Genomic DNA, 16,868 nt, shown 5'->3' on the forward strand with positions numbered 1-16,868 from the left:
CTTGACAAATGTCCTGCTTTTGCAATTGTCTCAAGGTACTGTTGGGTACCTTGTGGGCCACCATACATGGTTGGTGGACCATATTATACTTCAGAGAGTTACAAGTTCTGTTGAAGCCTGGCCTATTGGACAGCAGGCATGCTGCACAGTAAGATGTAATGAGAAATAGTAATTCTAGACAATTCAAGGAAGGGACTCAAGCCACATAATGTAGGGAAATATTCTTAAAAAATAACAGCCTGGTCAGCTGGTTTCTCTTAGAGGTGAAATTCCTCCTTGGCCAAAAATATAGTGATCTGTCAGACTTTGACCTTGAGCAGGAGCCATGCCTGAAGTCTTTCAAAAGGAATTATTGGGAGAGATAGTGTGCTTCTATAGCAGCAAATGGTCTAGTCCTCATTAAGGCAGATGCTGGTGAGCCAGAAGGTAAATCCTCAGATTGGTAGGGAGAAATCTACTCTTCCTGCTAGAGTCAGACCATGACTGAGCCATTAGAATGAAATAAATGACATAAGTTAGATGTATTTAGTTCCCTCTGAAATCAATGAGATTTAAGGCATGACTAACTTATCCCATTGATTTCAATTGGACTTTAGTGCAACTACCTTAGACTGCATCTAACTTATTGTAAAGATTTAAGTGTTAATCATCCTTCACCTTACACTGTGCCTCATACCATAAAATCTCATCCATGTACAGCTCTCTTTACAGGCTTTTCACAACTACCTATTTCTCATTAAGATGATAAAGCCATATCTGGGCTGTACCACTTCAGATTGCCATTGGGGATTCACATCACTGAATGTTTCTCCATACAAAAGAAATTCCCCTGACACAGAATGTGGAGAAAGCTATGCGTCAGGGAGAAGACTTCTAGCCCCTAGCCTTCATTCACAACTGGGATGATCTGTAGTAGTAGTAGTAGTAGTAGTAGTAGTAGTTCATTGCAAAATAACAAGATGAGACAAGAAGTTGAATTTAAATAAGGCCACAATTATTTAGACTTCTGCAAAGGAAGTTGGACGCCTAGGCGGGCATCCAATCTTGGCCAATGTTTTGGCCATAATTGGGACTGGGTGAGCCATTCATATCCCGGAAGATGACACTGGTATATCACCACCTGTCAGGATTCCCCTTTTGGGGTAGGTAGCAGGATTCCCCTTCCAATGTCACTCCCCTCAGGTTGCAAAACTCTGTGTGAGTGAGTAACGTTGACCTCAAAGGGAACCCTTATCCCATCATCTGGTCCTGCAGGACTCCCATCTGAGGACCTCAGGTGTTACTAAACTCCACAATGGTGCCTAAGACGGTTCACCAACCTTGTCCTTGCTCCCGATGCCCACATGCCTGCTTCCAGTCAAAATATGACCAAATTCAAGCAATTAGCCTACTTAATGCTCCCCCGTTGCCTTACAGTATGAAGTAGGCAATAAATAACCCCTCCCAATCGTAAGTGGTTGGAGCAAAAAATTTCTACCCTGAAGGGTGTCTAGCAAGCCCACACTGTCTACAGGGAGGGAGGGAGCCGTGAAGAGAAGAGAAGACTGGGAGAAGTGACAGCCCCTCCCCCACCCCCAGTGGTGCCACATAGAGGTTGCCAATGGTGAGCCACCATGCGTCCCTTCACCCCCACCTGCAATTGCCTCCCCATGCCCAGGCGAGCCAGGTGTAGCTGTAAGGCCTATCATGTGAGCCCCCAACTGCAGTCTGAAATGGTGCACAGGTTTACCCACTCTCAGGCCTAATCTACACCAAGCAGGATACTGCACTATGAAAGCAGGATGAAAGTGGTATATAAAAGGCAGGAGCCATACCAAGCAGGATAAAGTGGTATGGAAATGGTATATGGTATGTGTCAATGGGCCCTAATAGTTGTCAGTGCACTTCAATACCGCTATAAAGCTATAATAGAACAGTTGTACTCTCAAAATACAGCCGTAGTGGTAGTGAATGATGGAGTTACGGATAAGATACAACTAGCCAGAGGGACAAGACAAGGATGTCCACTCTCGCCGGTCCTGTTTGTAATGGTTATGGAATTATTGGTGAATGCAATAAGAGATGATGGGGAGATAGAAGGAATAGGTGGTATTAAAAGAATAAAACTGAATATGTTTGCAGATGATACCTTGCTAACTATTAAAAATCCAATAGGAAAGATGGGAAGAATTAAACAACAATTGAGAGAATTTGAGGAAATTACTGGGTTAAGAATAAACTGGTCCAAATCAGAGATGATGTTATTTAATTATACTAAAAAGGATGAGAAGGATTGGGAAGAAAAGGGAAGAGAAATGAGAGTTAAGGAACAGATTAGATATTTGGGAATTAAAATTACACAAAATTTAGAGAGTTTAGAGAAAGAGAATTTAAATAGCTTTAAAAGAGATTTTAGTAAAATTGGAAAAATATAAAAGATTAAATTTATCCTGGTTTGGAAGAATAGCTTTAATAAAAATGAAGATATTAGCAAAGATTAATTTTGTGTTTAGGATGTTACCAATAAAAATTTCAGAGTTAGAGATAAAAAGTTGGCAAAACATCATAAACAATTATTGTAATGGAGATAAGAAAGCGAGGGTAAATAAGAATAAATGGTATTTATGCCAAAAAAAGGGAGGATTGGGTCTCCCAAATATTAAACTATATTACGTAGCTAATAGGTTAAGACATATTGTGGAGGCAATTTTAGGAATAGGAGAATTAGATTGGATGGATGATAAAACTACAAGTAATATAGAGATTAATTTGGAAAATGTATTTTTTAGGGAAGGGGAAAAAAATGGGTTGAAAGTATAGGTAATCCGCTCTTGAGGTTTCACTGGGAAATTTGGAGTAAATACAAAGAAGAGTTGCTCCCGAGCAACTCACCCTTATCACCGGTAATAATGCTAAAGAATTTCCCGGAGGAATTAAAGAGTAGATTAAGTAAAGTTTTAATGGAAAAATGAAATTAAGGGAATGGTTAAGAGAAATGAATACAAGAGAGGATTTGGAAGAGGTTTTAAAAGATATAAAATTAACTTGGTTAAATTATTGGCAATTAGAACAATGGACTAAAAAGTGGGTAAGAGAAAATGGAGATTGTAGAGAATTGACGAAGTTTGAGGAATTAATAGTTAAGAAAGAAAATGATAAGGGAAAAAGAACAGTGTCAAAAGGATTAATGAATGAAAAAGGATTAATGAATGAAATATATAGAATACTGTTGGAGAAAGGGTCAGTGGATAGTTCAGGTAAAATGGTTTGGGAGACAGACTTGAATGTACAAATAGGACAACAGAGCTGGGAGGGACTATGGAAACAAAGAGCATTGAGAAATATGTCAGTAAGAATAAAAGAGAATTACTTTAAAATTATATGGAGGTGGTACCTAACCCCGGTTAGATTAAATAAGAAAAATAATCAACATTCAGCAAATTGTTGGAGAGGATGTGGGGGAAAAGGAACGTATTTACATATGTGGTGGGAATGCAAATATGTACAAAAATTGTGGAAGATGGTGTTTTTGGAGATTGAAGAAATTGTGGGAATGAAGATAGAGCGAACACCTAAAGTAGCATTACTGTCACTATTTGAAGATTTAAAATGTAAAAAAGAAACTAAGGAATTGATAACGAATTTGCTGACTGCAGCAAGATTGATTGTAGCTAGGAACTGGAAGATTCAAGGGGAATATTGTATTGAAGAATGGTATAAAGAAGTATGGGATATAGCTATTAATGATAAATTGACTTGTAATATTAAATTGTGAAGAGGTATAGCTAAAGCAAATGATTTTGAAGGAATTTGGAAACAGTTCCTAATATTTGTGTTTTCTAAGGGAAGTGGGAAACCGCCAGCAGAAGAAAGTATGAGATTTTGGAATCAGGAATGAGATCCCGAGGTGGGGGGTGCACTTATATGTTAAGTTTGATTATGTTATTTAGATATGATATTATGTATTAAACATTTATTTTTTAAAAAAATATCGCTATAAAGCAGTAGTGTGGCTCCTGCCTTTTATATACTGCTTTCATAGTGCAATATCCTGCTTGGTGTAGATTAGGCCTATGTCTAAACTAGGCCAAAGCAAGGAAGAATGCAGAGCAGGAGCAGCATGAATTAGCTCTGGATCTCAGTGGTTCTCTGTTTTGCATTCCCTCCATGAACATGGGCACAATTAGACCCTTTGTCTTTGGCCTACAAATTGGACAATCCATTCATAATTTTTATTGAAAGCAATTCATGCTTAGAATGAAAATGGGCCTTTCATTAAGACATTTTGAATTCATTAGTGTTCCCTTTCAGCAATGAAATACTAATGAAGTGAATGCATTCCAAAAGCATGCAGCATACAGGAATTGCAATAAGTCAAAGTATTTGATTCTTGGCTTTTTTCTCTCTCTTCCTAAGATGAATGGTCCTTAGCCAGCTGATTACCTATTACCATTTCACAACAGGTTAGGTAATGCAATGATTCTGCATAGGAATGTCTTCTGACTTTAACCATATCCACCCTTCATTTGACATATTTAACCTGAAAAGCCTGTAACTAAACCAAGATAATAAAGCTTTCATAATTATACTTTTGGAATCACAGTTTATTGTGCAAATGGTATAGTTTACAACTAGAATTTCAGATCATTCAACAAACCTTCCTGAGAGTGAAATAATGAATTCATCTGCTATTATGTCAAGTAAATTAAGAGAGTCACTCTCTGATGAAGTATAAACACTTATTATTCATGCAGTATCCTTTATCGTAATTCTAACGCTAGAACTCAATCTTAGACCTGCTTATGCAATCCTTTCCATAGCCTAATTTTCATATTAAGGAATTCTTGTGTTTATGTTTAATCAAAAAGTAACACTTGCACACAAGCTTGCATTGAAAGCTGTCAAGTTCATTATCTTACCCCAAGGAATGATTGTGAAATGGCCCAAAACATTAATTATAATAAATCCCTAATTCAAAGCCCATGCTACACATTAAGTACAATAACTTATGTTTAGCCTATTTCCTCCTTTATTGTTTTACCATGGAGCAGGCTATCGTTTATGGAACTGAGTGCTGTTCATCTTTTAAAAAGAAAGAAAGAAAGAAAGAAAGAAAGAAAGAAAGAAGAGGAAGGGGGGGGGGGGAAGGCACAGCCTTTGATTCTTATGATGATGATTTCCCTGTGGATCAATTGTTATGCATTTGGTAATATGAGAGTGGCCAGGTTGAAGGATACAGCCTTTTGTTGATGATGGAGCACACAACACATGTAAGGATCAAGGAAAGGAAGGGATAATTACAACATGTAAATGATATAACCATTAAAATAGAGAGGCATAAAGGAAATCAGAGGAATGTTTTACCAGAATGTTAATACAGAAATTTAAATTCTACATGATAAATTAAGGCATTGCTTCATATATATACTAGCAGCAACACCTTAGAAATCCTTGAAGTAAATGTTCTTTGCATGCTAAAATTTTGAAGAAATTGATTTAAATGCAAAATCAATCTATTGCCAATTATTTTGCAAATGCATGGACTTTGAATGTTGTAATGTGATCAGGCTGTGTAACACATATTTGAATTACTAGAAAACTTTATTGTAACATGCAGGATGATGGGGTAACATAAGTACATTAATACAGTAAAACATTAGAATCCCGAGAAGCACTCAAGAGCTACAACAACTTTGCCTTTTATATATCCTATTTTTTTCACGATGCAATATATAATAAGATATGTTTATAATATGACATGTATTCAATAGACCCTCTGTACTGTGATTATAGTGTTTTCCCTGCTTGATTACACTTATTGGACATGCTTTCTAGTAAGGCTGAATAACTATACTACATAGTCTCAGCAAGCAACAGAAGTGTGAAACAAAATATTATTGGTTAAGGAATGGTGACAATGTGCTCTTATTCTTCTCTTCTCTGAATGCTAGATTAACAGGTATTAAATATCAATTATTAAACTGAATTATTGAACTCAATTATTTTCAATAAACTCAATTGTTTTGCAGATATCATGCAGACATTACAAAGATAAATTATATGAAACACCAAGCTTTTTAATGAAATGTAAATACTTCTTTGTACATTTAAATTGGCTTAATCAAGAACAGTATCTATTCTTTTAACTTTGAATTTCTAAAGATTTTTTTTAAAAAAAAAACTTACAATTTTCAAACAAAAAACCCAAACAGAAGAAATCCAACAAAGCATAAATATGGATGTTCTAATGTAATAGATTTAATCTAGACCTAGTGCAATCCTATGCATGTTTATACAGAAAAGAAAAGTTCTACAACTCCCATGGGTGGCTGAGAGATGTCAGAAATTGTAGGGCTTTCTTCTGTCTAGATACACATAGGATTGCTCTTTTAGTAAGAGCAGACCCATTGAAATTAATAGCACTTAATATAATCATGATTAACCTAACTCCCATTTATTTCAGTGGGTCAGCTCTGACTACAAGCTCCATCACACGGGGGGTTGGGGACACACACTCCCTATTGTCGCTTCTCCACCTGTGTTTTCATTACTCAGATACTTCCTCTTTCAAAAGAGGAAGTACACAATGAGCATGAGGCCCATTCAGTTGGCTGTTCTAACCATGCTGCTTCTCCTACACACAGCAGGAGAGAGCAGCAACTTCCAGGTTTAAAATATATCGGACTTTGTGGAGAGCTTTTCTGTTGTGTAAGGAAGGCCAGAAGGGGCAGAAGGCACTTGGGAGGCAGACATCATGGAAGGGACCTGCAAAAAATCTGTGAGTGCCCAGTAACGAGTGTGCAATAAAACACTCGTCGGATGGAACTCTAGGACTTAAGTCTGGATCCAAGCCATTAAGTCAAAAGTCTACAATAAAAATAAGTGTTCTAAGGCCATATAAAGCCAGTCATAAATGGCTTCTGAATAAGGCATGGCATCGTGAATAGTTTGGGTTGGATCTAGAATGGAAGGGTTCTTTTCATTCCAGGAAGGGACTGAGCTCTAGAGGAAGGGAGCCAGTCCGTCTGCCACCTCCCATTCAGTTCTGAAGGATTCCCAACCCTCCTGGGCTGCTTTTCAGGTTGTGCTGTCTGTGGGTTCTACAGGGTGCTGCAGGGGAAGGGGAAATCACCTTTTCAAGTGAGCAAGTTCCATTCACAAGGGCCAGAATCCACTCCTTTCAGTAGCGTCAGTAAACTACAGAATTAAACAAGGAGAGGAGATGAGGCTTTAGAGAATTCATGGGTGGGGTGAGCACCACATGAGTTTGCTGAGCCCTGCTCCAAGGTGCCAGCCCGCGTGAGACTTTGCCAAGCCCTTGGCAAAGCACACTTTCTGGGGCCTCTGAATAGTGTGCCATTCTCCTGGTCATGCTAATGGCATGGCCGACTGAGTTGTGTGTTTTCCGGAGGCCTGGAAATCGTGCTTTGTCTCCCCCCCCCCGCCAATGTCAATTGAGGCTTTAATGCAAAGTTAAGAGGGCCTTTAAGGTGCAGGCATGGGGCGTGGGGGGAGAAGGACAGGTTGCTTACCTGTAACTGTGGTTCTTTGAGTGGTCATCTGTGCATTCACACATATGGGCTCTGCGCCTGCGCGGAGCTCGTTTCGGGAAACTTCTAAAGCCGAGGTGAACATTTTTGGCGGGAACTCCTCCCCCCACCATCCACTGCGCATGTTCCTGGGTTCCCACCGCTCCCCTCAGTTCTCTGAGACCGAATTGACGGCCCCATAACGAGGAGATAAAGAATACACTCGGTACCGACAGTCATCGACACCGAAGTGGGGATGGTGGGTGGGTTGTGTGAATGCACAGATGACCATTCGAAGAACCACAGTTATAGGTAAGCAACCTATCCTTCTTCTTCGTGGTCTATGTGCATCACACATATGGGCGATTAATTAGCTCACTTACTAGATTGTAAGCCTATGCGGCAGGGTCTTGCTATTTACTGTTTTACTCTGTACAGCACCATGTACATTGATGGTGCTATATAAATAAATAAATAAATAAATAAATAAATAATAATAATAATAATAATAATAATAATTACCGGTGGAGGGTAGGTGGAGGTATTTATTGTAGAATTGATGATAGGACTGCTCGACCAAAGGAACTGTCAGCCCTCACCCGGACATCAAGTCTGTAATGTGATATAAATGTGGAAGGCTGTGACCATGTAGCAGCCTTGCATATGTCCGGTATAGACACTCCCTTCCAGAACGCAGTCGATGTGGAGACCGCACGAGTTGAGTGGGATTTAACGCCTTGCTGTAATGCCAAGCCTGCCATCTCATACGCCAGTTTGATGGTATTGACAATCCAAGCTGCAAGGCGTTGTGACGATACTGAACAATCCTTTTTTGGACCGTTATAGCAAACAAACTGTCTATTTGTTTTCCAGAAGGGTTCTTTTCTTTTCTTATAGAATAGTATAGCTCTTCTAACATCTAAGAGATGGAGCTTAGCCTCTACAGGTGTAGAGGGTGACAGAAAAAAGGCTGGTAAAACGATATCTTGAGCCATATGAAAATCAGAGACCACCTTTGGCAAAAACTGTATATCTGGGCGCAGGACAACTTTTTCCTTATGAACCAGTAGGTATGGTTCATCAACATGGAGAGCAGTCAGTTTGCTCGCCCTGCGTGCAGACGTTATGGCCACCAAGAACGCGACCTTCCATGTCATCAGTCTAATATCGGTGGTTGCGATATGTTCAAAGGGTTTGGTTGTCAACGACTGCAGCACAACCAACAAACTCCAGGACGGGGTGATTAACCTCACTGTTGGGGCGAGGTTTCTTAATCCTTTTAGGAATTGTTGCATAATAGGGTGCGTAAACAAACTGTAGCCTTGGCAAGGACCGTAGTAAGCTGTTATAGCTGCTAAATAGACTTTTATGGAAGACAGCTTTAGTCCCCTATCATAGAGCGATCGTAGAAAGGAAAGGATGATCGACATTGGGGCCGATGTTGGTTGGGTACCCTTCTGTTGTGCAAAAAGGGAAAATTTGCTCCATTTAGTTCTATAGGACTTTTGAGTGGCTGGTTTACAAGCTGCAAGTAGGATAGCCTTAATAGGCTCCTCAAATTGCTCTATGATAGCTCTATCCGCCAGGCCGTCAGGTTGAGCGTCCGTGGATCAAGGTGGCGGGTATTGCCTTGATCTTTCGTCAGCAGTGTTGGGAACATTGGTAGTCGGAGGAACCGGTTGTTGGAAAGTTTTTTGAGTAGCGTAAACCAGTGCTGGCGCGGCCACCACGGAGTTACAATTATACAGTTGGTTTGGTCTCGAATGATCTTTTGAAGGGGCTTGGGAATGAGCGGAAAGGGTAGAAACAGGTAGAACATCGTTCCGTTCCAGGTTATCTGGAATGCATCCCCCAGTGATCGATGTCCCTCTCCTGCTCTCGAACAATACTGGGTGCAAACTTTGTTGCGAGTGTTGGTGAAGAGATCGACTCGAGGCAAGCCCCATCGGTTGAAAATTTGGGACAGGACTTGTTTGTTGAGTTCCCATTCATGGGATGGAGAAAAGTTCCTGCTCAGTGAGTCTGCTAAGCAATTGTCCTTGCCTGCAATGTGTAGGGCAGACAACAGGATGTTTTTCTGTATTGACCATAAGAATATCTGTAGTGTTAGCTGCATAAGTTTTGGTGAATGAGTTCCTCCTTCCTTGTTTAGGTACCAAAGTACCGCTGTATTGTCCGCTAGTACTCTGAAATGGTGTCCTGTCAGGTAACTCTCGAATGAGCGAAGGGCTAATTGGACCGCTGTTAGTTCAAGGAGGTTGATATGCCAATGTCTCTGGGTGTGGTTCCAATGGCCTTGAATTCGAAGAGGCCCTCAGTGAGCGCCCCAACCAAGAAGAGATGCGTCTGTGACTAGTATCCTTGACACCGGTGTAGGTGAGAATGGCATGCCTTGAAGCAAATTGCTTATTTTTGTCCACCATTCAAGTCCTTCTAAATTTCTTTCGGAATGGTGAGGCGGAATTTTCTGGCATCTTGTTCGTGATCGTAGGATTTGAGAAACCATCTTTGGAGAGTTCTCATTCGTAGGCGAGCCCATCTGACCATTACAGTAGTAGAAGTCATCAAGCCCAGCAGTCTCTGTACTATGAGGGCTGTGGTGTTTGCATTGTGTTGTAGTTTGCGTGCAAGCGTCGATAACTTGTGCGCTCTCTTGTATGGTAGGTAAACTCTCTGTTCGTTTGCATCGAGGTTGGCCCCTATGAATAGAATTTGTTGAGAGGGTACTAGGCAAGACTTTTTGCTGTTGACTCTGAGACCTAATCGGTCGAGCACATTGAGGGTTGTGCGTACTGCAATTTGGAGTTCCGTTTGTGATGGCGCTACCACCAACCAGTCGTCTAGGTACGGGTAGAGTTCCACGTCTTGTAGTCGGAGGAACGCGCAGACAGCCGCCATGCACTTCGTAAAAATTCTTGGTGCTGTGGATAGGCCAAATGGTAGTACCCGAAATAGGAACATTTCGGTACCAATTATAAACCTCAGGTATTTCTGGTGTATCTCCCTGATGCCAATATGGAAATATGCGTCTTTTAAATCTATGGACGCGAACCAAATTCCTTTCCTGAGCAGGGGAAGAAGGCCTGCAAGTGTAGTCATGCGGAATTTTTTGGTTTTGATAAACCGGTTCAAGCGTCTGAGATCCATTATAGGGCGAAGTCCCCCGTCTGCCTTCGGTACTGTAAAATAACGGGGGGAAAACCCGTCGTCTGTTCGGTAGGGATGTACTTTCTGAATAGCTCCTTTTGAAAGGAGGGATATTGTTTCTTTGGTTAGGACCTCCGAAGGGGGGGTTATATGTACGGTACCGAGGGGAGGGAGGACTTCGAATTCTATTAGGTAGCCGAATTGAACAATTTGTAAAATCCAATTGTTGTTTGTGATGGCTTGCCAATTTGGTAGGAAAATAGATAGGAGGTTTCCAAAAATTTGTGGGGTTTTGAGTAGAGATAAAGATCTGTTGAGGGAGTCAAAGGTGTCGCTTTTGGCCTGGGTCCGATCTCGGGCGAGTTTGCCTAAAACGGTTGGAGCTTTGTTGTTTCTTTTGTTGTTGAATGTATCGGGGGCGTTCCGGATATTGGCGTGGGTTAAAATAAGGTTGTGGTCTTGTCCAACGCCTTTGGCGGAGATATGGTTGTTGTGCAATCTGAGTAAGTCCCATTCTTTTAGCGGTGGTTTTTGCCTTTTTTATTGCTTCCATTGTTTCATCGGTTGCGGCATTGAAAAGGCCTTCCCCATCAAAAGGAAGGTTTTCGATCCTCGATCTTGCCTCTGGGGTAAGTCCAGCAGATCAAAGCCAGGCGTGGTGACGGAGAGCGATCGCTCCTACCATGGCTCTGGCTCCGCAATCAGTAAGGTGTCTTGTAGTATTAAGCTGTTGCCGCGATAGTCGGAGGGCTTCTGTTTGGAAAACCCTGGCTAACTCACGTTGCTCTTCTGGGAGGTGGTTACACAACGAATCCATTTTCTCCCAAAGGAAAAGCTGATATCTTGACATCATTGCCAAGTAATCTGCTACCCTGAGTCCTAGAGCTGATGAAGAGTAGATTCGACGACCAAGAAAGTCTAGTCGTCTTCCCTCCTTGTCTGCAGGTGAGGAGTGGATTTTTTTACTCTTTCCTTGAGAGGACTCTACTATTATGGAATTAGGTTTTGGATGTGTAAATAAGAAACCCGCATCTTTGTCCTGTACCCTATAGAGTGTCTCTAGTCGTTTAGCTGTCTGTTCCATTGTGGCCGGCGCGCTCCAAGTTTGTTTTGCTGTGTGGAGTAGTGTTGGTAGGAAGGGAATTGCCACTGTCGTTGATGACTCTGCATATATTGCATCAAATACTGGATCCGTTATTGCTTCCGGTGGTTGCTGTACATCGATGCCTAGGGATTGGGCCATTCGCAAGATTTGGTCAGCGAAATGAAAGGTATACTCCGACGGGGAGGTTCCTTCTTGAGTGGTTGCAATGTCATCAGGTGACGGTATCAACGGTGGGACTGTGGAAACTGAAGATGAGTCCGACTGGTAGTCGTCCTCTGAGTCTAAGGTATCTGGAAGCAACGGCAGATGGATTTCTAGATCACGTGGTTGAACCGTTGCGATCGATTGGTTATTGTCGCGGTTTGGTGGTTGTTTGTGGGCTGGCACCTGGATTACCCTCAGTTGCGAAATGTCGCTTGCTGTAGTGTGATGCTGTTGCTGGGATGTTGAAGGATTTACCCTTAACGGGGTTTCTGACAGCAACGGCAAATGTTCCACGTCTGGGGGTCGAGACAATGACGCTGACGGTGCTGTACGGTATCGAGGAGGCTGGGTTTGGTGTTGCGATGGACGGTCACCAAAATAATGTACTAGATCATCGTAACGGTAGGAGCCGTGGTGCCAATTAGGATATTGGTAGGATAAGTGTGGTGGCAGTGACCAATTTGAGTAGGTGTCCCAGTCTTTTTCTTTTAAGGCATGGCTGGGGGTGCGTGGTCTCGCATAATATTCTCGGTCTCGAGTGTCAACATATCGAGATACGAGAGATTGTGGGGAATAGTTCCCTCGGTCCCGAGGGTGGAATTCCTGAGCTTCACGTCCGTGAAGTTGTACTCTGGGGGAGGAGGTATCTCTTATCTCTCCCTCAGAAATTGACGCCGTAGGCGGTCTTCCTGTCCTCGGTACCGATGGAGCATCTTGAGCTGTCGGTACCGTAGGAGGTGACTGTGCAATTGGTTGCAACAGGGGCGGAGTTTGAGTCCGCGGTGGGACAACTTTTGTAGTCTTTGTAGGTTTGTCCTTCTTTTTCTTCTTCGGTGCCTTGCCCTTTTTTGTAAGCTTTTTTTCTTTAGCAAGGGCAAGCACGTGACTCGATGCAGGAGATTCAGGATGACTCATGGCTAAAGTTGGTTTACGGGAGTCCGGAGGTGGTACTCTACGGAATGGTGTAGCCGGGTTTTTAGATTGTTCTGCCGCTTCCAGTGCCTTTTCCCAAAGGAGTGCTCTTAAGCAATCAGCTCTATGGCATTTTGTTTGTCTAGTAAAGGCCATGCAAAAACGGCACGTCTCCACAACATGTGCCTCCCCTAAGCACAGCAAGCAAAGTGAATGGCCATCGGTTGGGGGAAGCTTACTGCCGCATTCCAAACATTTACTAAAAGGGTCTTTAATGGCCATACAGTCAGTTCAAGAGTTGGGGGCGAAAGCCCTGACAAGAATTTAATTTTAATTTAATTTAATTTTTTTAAAACTAAGTATACTACTAAAAACTAACTATCTACAGCGCAAGAACTATAATACACACTCGGCCTTTCTTTTCTTTCAGAAAAGAACGCAGAAGCTCCCGACGAGACATCCTTACAACAAGGCGGTCGAAAGAGAACTGAGGGGAGCGGCGGGAACCCAGGAACATGCGCAGTGGATGGTGGGGGAGGGGTTCCCGCCAAAAATGTTTGCCTCAGCTTCAGAAGTTTCCCGAAATGAGCTCCGCGCAGGCACAGAGCCCATATGTGTGATGCACAGAGACCACGAAGAAGAAATGTGATTCCTTGGCCTTTGGGAAATTGTGTCCCCCCCAGCTTTTGTGGGTCTTAAAGGCACTGGCTTTTAAGCCCCCCTTTGGCACAGAGGGAGAAGTTGGGGAAATTGTGAGTTTTCTCCCTCCACTCTGCTATTAACACAGTAGGGGCAGGGAAGGGACAATGGGTGCAGACTTGAGAGCAGTCTGGTGCACCTGTCCTAGCACTGAGCGGGTCTACCTGGGTTGTTGAGGGCCAGACACAGGGGTGTCTTCTGCCCTCATGGGCCCAGGCAGATTTTCGCTCCAATACTGGATGAGATTCTCGGACTTTCATGCATGCACATAACTTTGTTTTTTCAGACAGTACTGTTGCTCTCAAGATCACTGGCACACTCAATGTTTGCTTCCCAGGCATGCAGAATGGTTTAGCACTGCCCATGTATAATCTTCTTGGCAATGAGAAAAAACCCAGACTTTTCTCAAACCACTGAAGAAGGGAAAGAGAATGGTAGAAATGCCACGTTGTAGCCAACTGCTGTGCCAATGGTAAACATAGCGAGAACATGAGTTGGGTAACTCTTCATTGATCTCAAAGTGCAGGAAAAAATGTAACCTGGAACTGCAGAGGTCTTGTGGCTGTGATACAGCCAATCAAATCTACAATAATAAAGCCAAAATGACTGTACATTTCACATTCTTCCCACCATGTAAGTGGGGTCAGGGGCCAAGGACATCCTTATAGTTGCACTCTTTCCACCATAAAGCATTAGTTAATCTGGGTTTAAAAGTTAGATGAAGTGACCTTGGGTACTTTCTGGGTAGGATTCTGTATGCCAATTAATTTTATATTGGCACATAATGAAAGAGCTGAATAGGTAGACTAGATCTTCAATGTCTAGCTCCCTTTGCAGATCTCTTTCTCAATTATACATGTAACTAGGGCTGTGCACAGACCCCCTGAACCGCTTCGTGGCCCGATCCAGAACTTCCAGATCGGGCCCGAACTGCTTCAGGTCAATCCGCCCCTTCCCGCGGAATGAGATCCAGAGGGGTGGATCGAGATTTTGCCCCCCTTCTCCACTTACTTGCCTCCGCAGCGGGCAGCAGAGGCAGGTAAGTGCAGAAAGAGGGACAAAATGGGGACTGAATCCCCCTCCTCCCTTACCTGGCTCTGCTGTCCACTGCTGCACAGACCATGGAGATGGTAGTGGATCCAGGTAAGCCCCCCTCCTCCCCCACTTACCTGCATCTGTCGCGGTCTGTCACCGGCTTCAACTGAGGCCCTGGCTTCAGGTCGGAAGAGGAGGCCACAGCTTCTTCCAGCTTGAAGCCGGGGCCTCAGTTGAAGCTGGCGACGGACCACAACGGAGGTAGGTAAGCCCTCCTGCCCCCTTACCTGGCTCCACCGTCATCACTGCATGGACTGCGGTGGTGATGCCAGGTAAGCCCCCTCCCCCCACTTACCTGCATCCATCACAGTCTGTCACCGGCTTCAACTGAGGCCTTGGCTTCAAGCCGGAAGAGGAGGCCTCTTCCAGCTTGAAGCCAGGGCCTCAGTTGAAGCCGGTGACGGACCACAACAGAGGCAGGTAAGCCCCTCCCTGCCCCCTTACCTGGCTCTGCCGCTGCCACTGCACGGACTGCAGTGGTGGCAACGCCAGGTAAACCCCCCTCCCCCCACTTACCTGTGTCCAGAGCTCCAGGTCGAGGCGAACTGCTTCGCCTCAATCTGCAGCTTCCCCAACCTGATCCGCCTCCACCTTTAGCGAAGGCGGATCGGGTCGCTCTGCTCCAGATTCGCCTATCCGATCAGTGCAGAGCACACCCCTACATTTATTTATTTATTTATTTATTACATTTTTATACCGCCCAATAGCCGAAGCTCTCTGGGCGGTTCACAAAAATTAAAACCACAGTAAAACACCCAACAGTTTAAAACACAATTACGAAATACAGTATAAAAAGCGCAACCAGGATAAAACCACACAGCAAAGTTGATATAGGATTAAAATACAGAGTTAAAACAGTAAAATTTAAATTTAAGTTAAAATTAAGTGTTAAAATACTGAGTGAATAAAAAGGTCTTCAGCTGGCGACGAAAGCAGTACAGTGTAGGCGCCAAGCGGACCTCTCTGGGGAGCTCGTTCCACAACCGGGGTGCCACAGCGGAGAAAGCCCTCCTCCTAGTAGCCACCTGCCTCACTTCCTTTGGCAGGGGCTCATGGAGAAGGCATGGAGAATACATGTAATAGGACTTGGTGTTTCCCCTCTATTTGAACGTGGTATATATCTGAAAGCAGACTCCTGGATGTGCCAGATTTGCAGAGATCTAGGCTTCAAGTATTGTGAGTGGACTTTTGAAGCAGGGCCTGTGTAGTGTTATCAGATACCAAAAATTGCCTCAATTGAAAATATTGAGACCGTTTCAATTGTAGGTTTGGATATTTTTCTCTCAAATATTGGAATGTATGAAAATCTCAAGGGCCATGCAGTTACCTTGTTTAAGGCAACAATAACAGAGAAATACTTTGCAAGGAAGAATAATATCTATTCAATGCTCAAGTTCTCAATATGCAGTTGAGCTGAGTGCTGTTTTCAATTTTGAATGGGAGGTCAACCATGAAATCAACAGCAGTCTATTTAAAAAACAACACCAAAACCTAAAATTTCTCTTCCGCTCCAGCAGTATCAAATCCAACACACTGATTAGAAGGAGGTATTGACAGATGTGTAAAATCCTTCCTCTCTCACACAAAAAGGTTCTAGCCTTCCTTAACAGAGTACAAACTATTGATAAGAACAAAGTTAAGGACCATGAAATGTACACAATTTAATACAAAACAGATAAATTAAAATTATCAGTATTTTTTACATAGGAGCACTTGTATTTCCAAATTTTACATTCAAGTGGTCAGACGCGTTTCGACCACAAAGTCTCCTTCAGTGGCCAAACATCTGGAATATAAAGACATACAAATACAAACAATATTCATTAATGCCTTAAAAGGAGAAAGGGAAGAAAGTTTTTTTTAGCATATGCAACACACCCACCTGGGCTTGTATGCACAGGAAAAATTTATTAAATGGGGCTGACTGCCTTATATTATATAATATAATATTATATAATAATATTGTAATATTGAAGCCTCAGCTTCAAGTTAAATCATCAGTATACACACTGGAATACATAATAAATCCATTTTAGTGTGGGCACACATGTAGATAATCAATAAAGACTTCTTACAGTAAAATGTTTAAATTTCAGTCAACCCTCAACTGTAGCATACCGTATAACAAAGAGTCTCAAAGGAAATTCCATTTATATGGCCAGTCAGTCTAGTAATATTAACAACAGCTGGAAGATATT

The sequence above is a fragment of the Elgaria multicarinata genome, chromosome 4 (assembly GCF_023053635.1).
Source record: "Elgaria multicarinata webbii isolate HBS135686 ecotype San Diego chromosome 4, rElgMul1.1.pri, whole genome shotgun sequence".
In the NCBI taxonomy this organism is placed as follows: domain Eukaryota; kingdom Metazoa; phylum Chordata; class Lepidosauria; order Squamata; family Anguidae; genus Elgaria; species Elgaria multicarinata.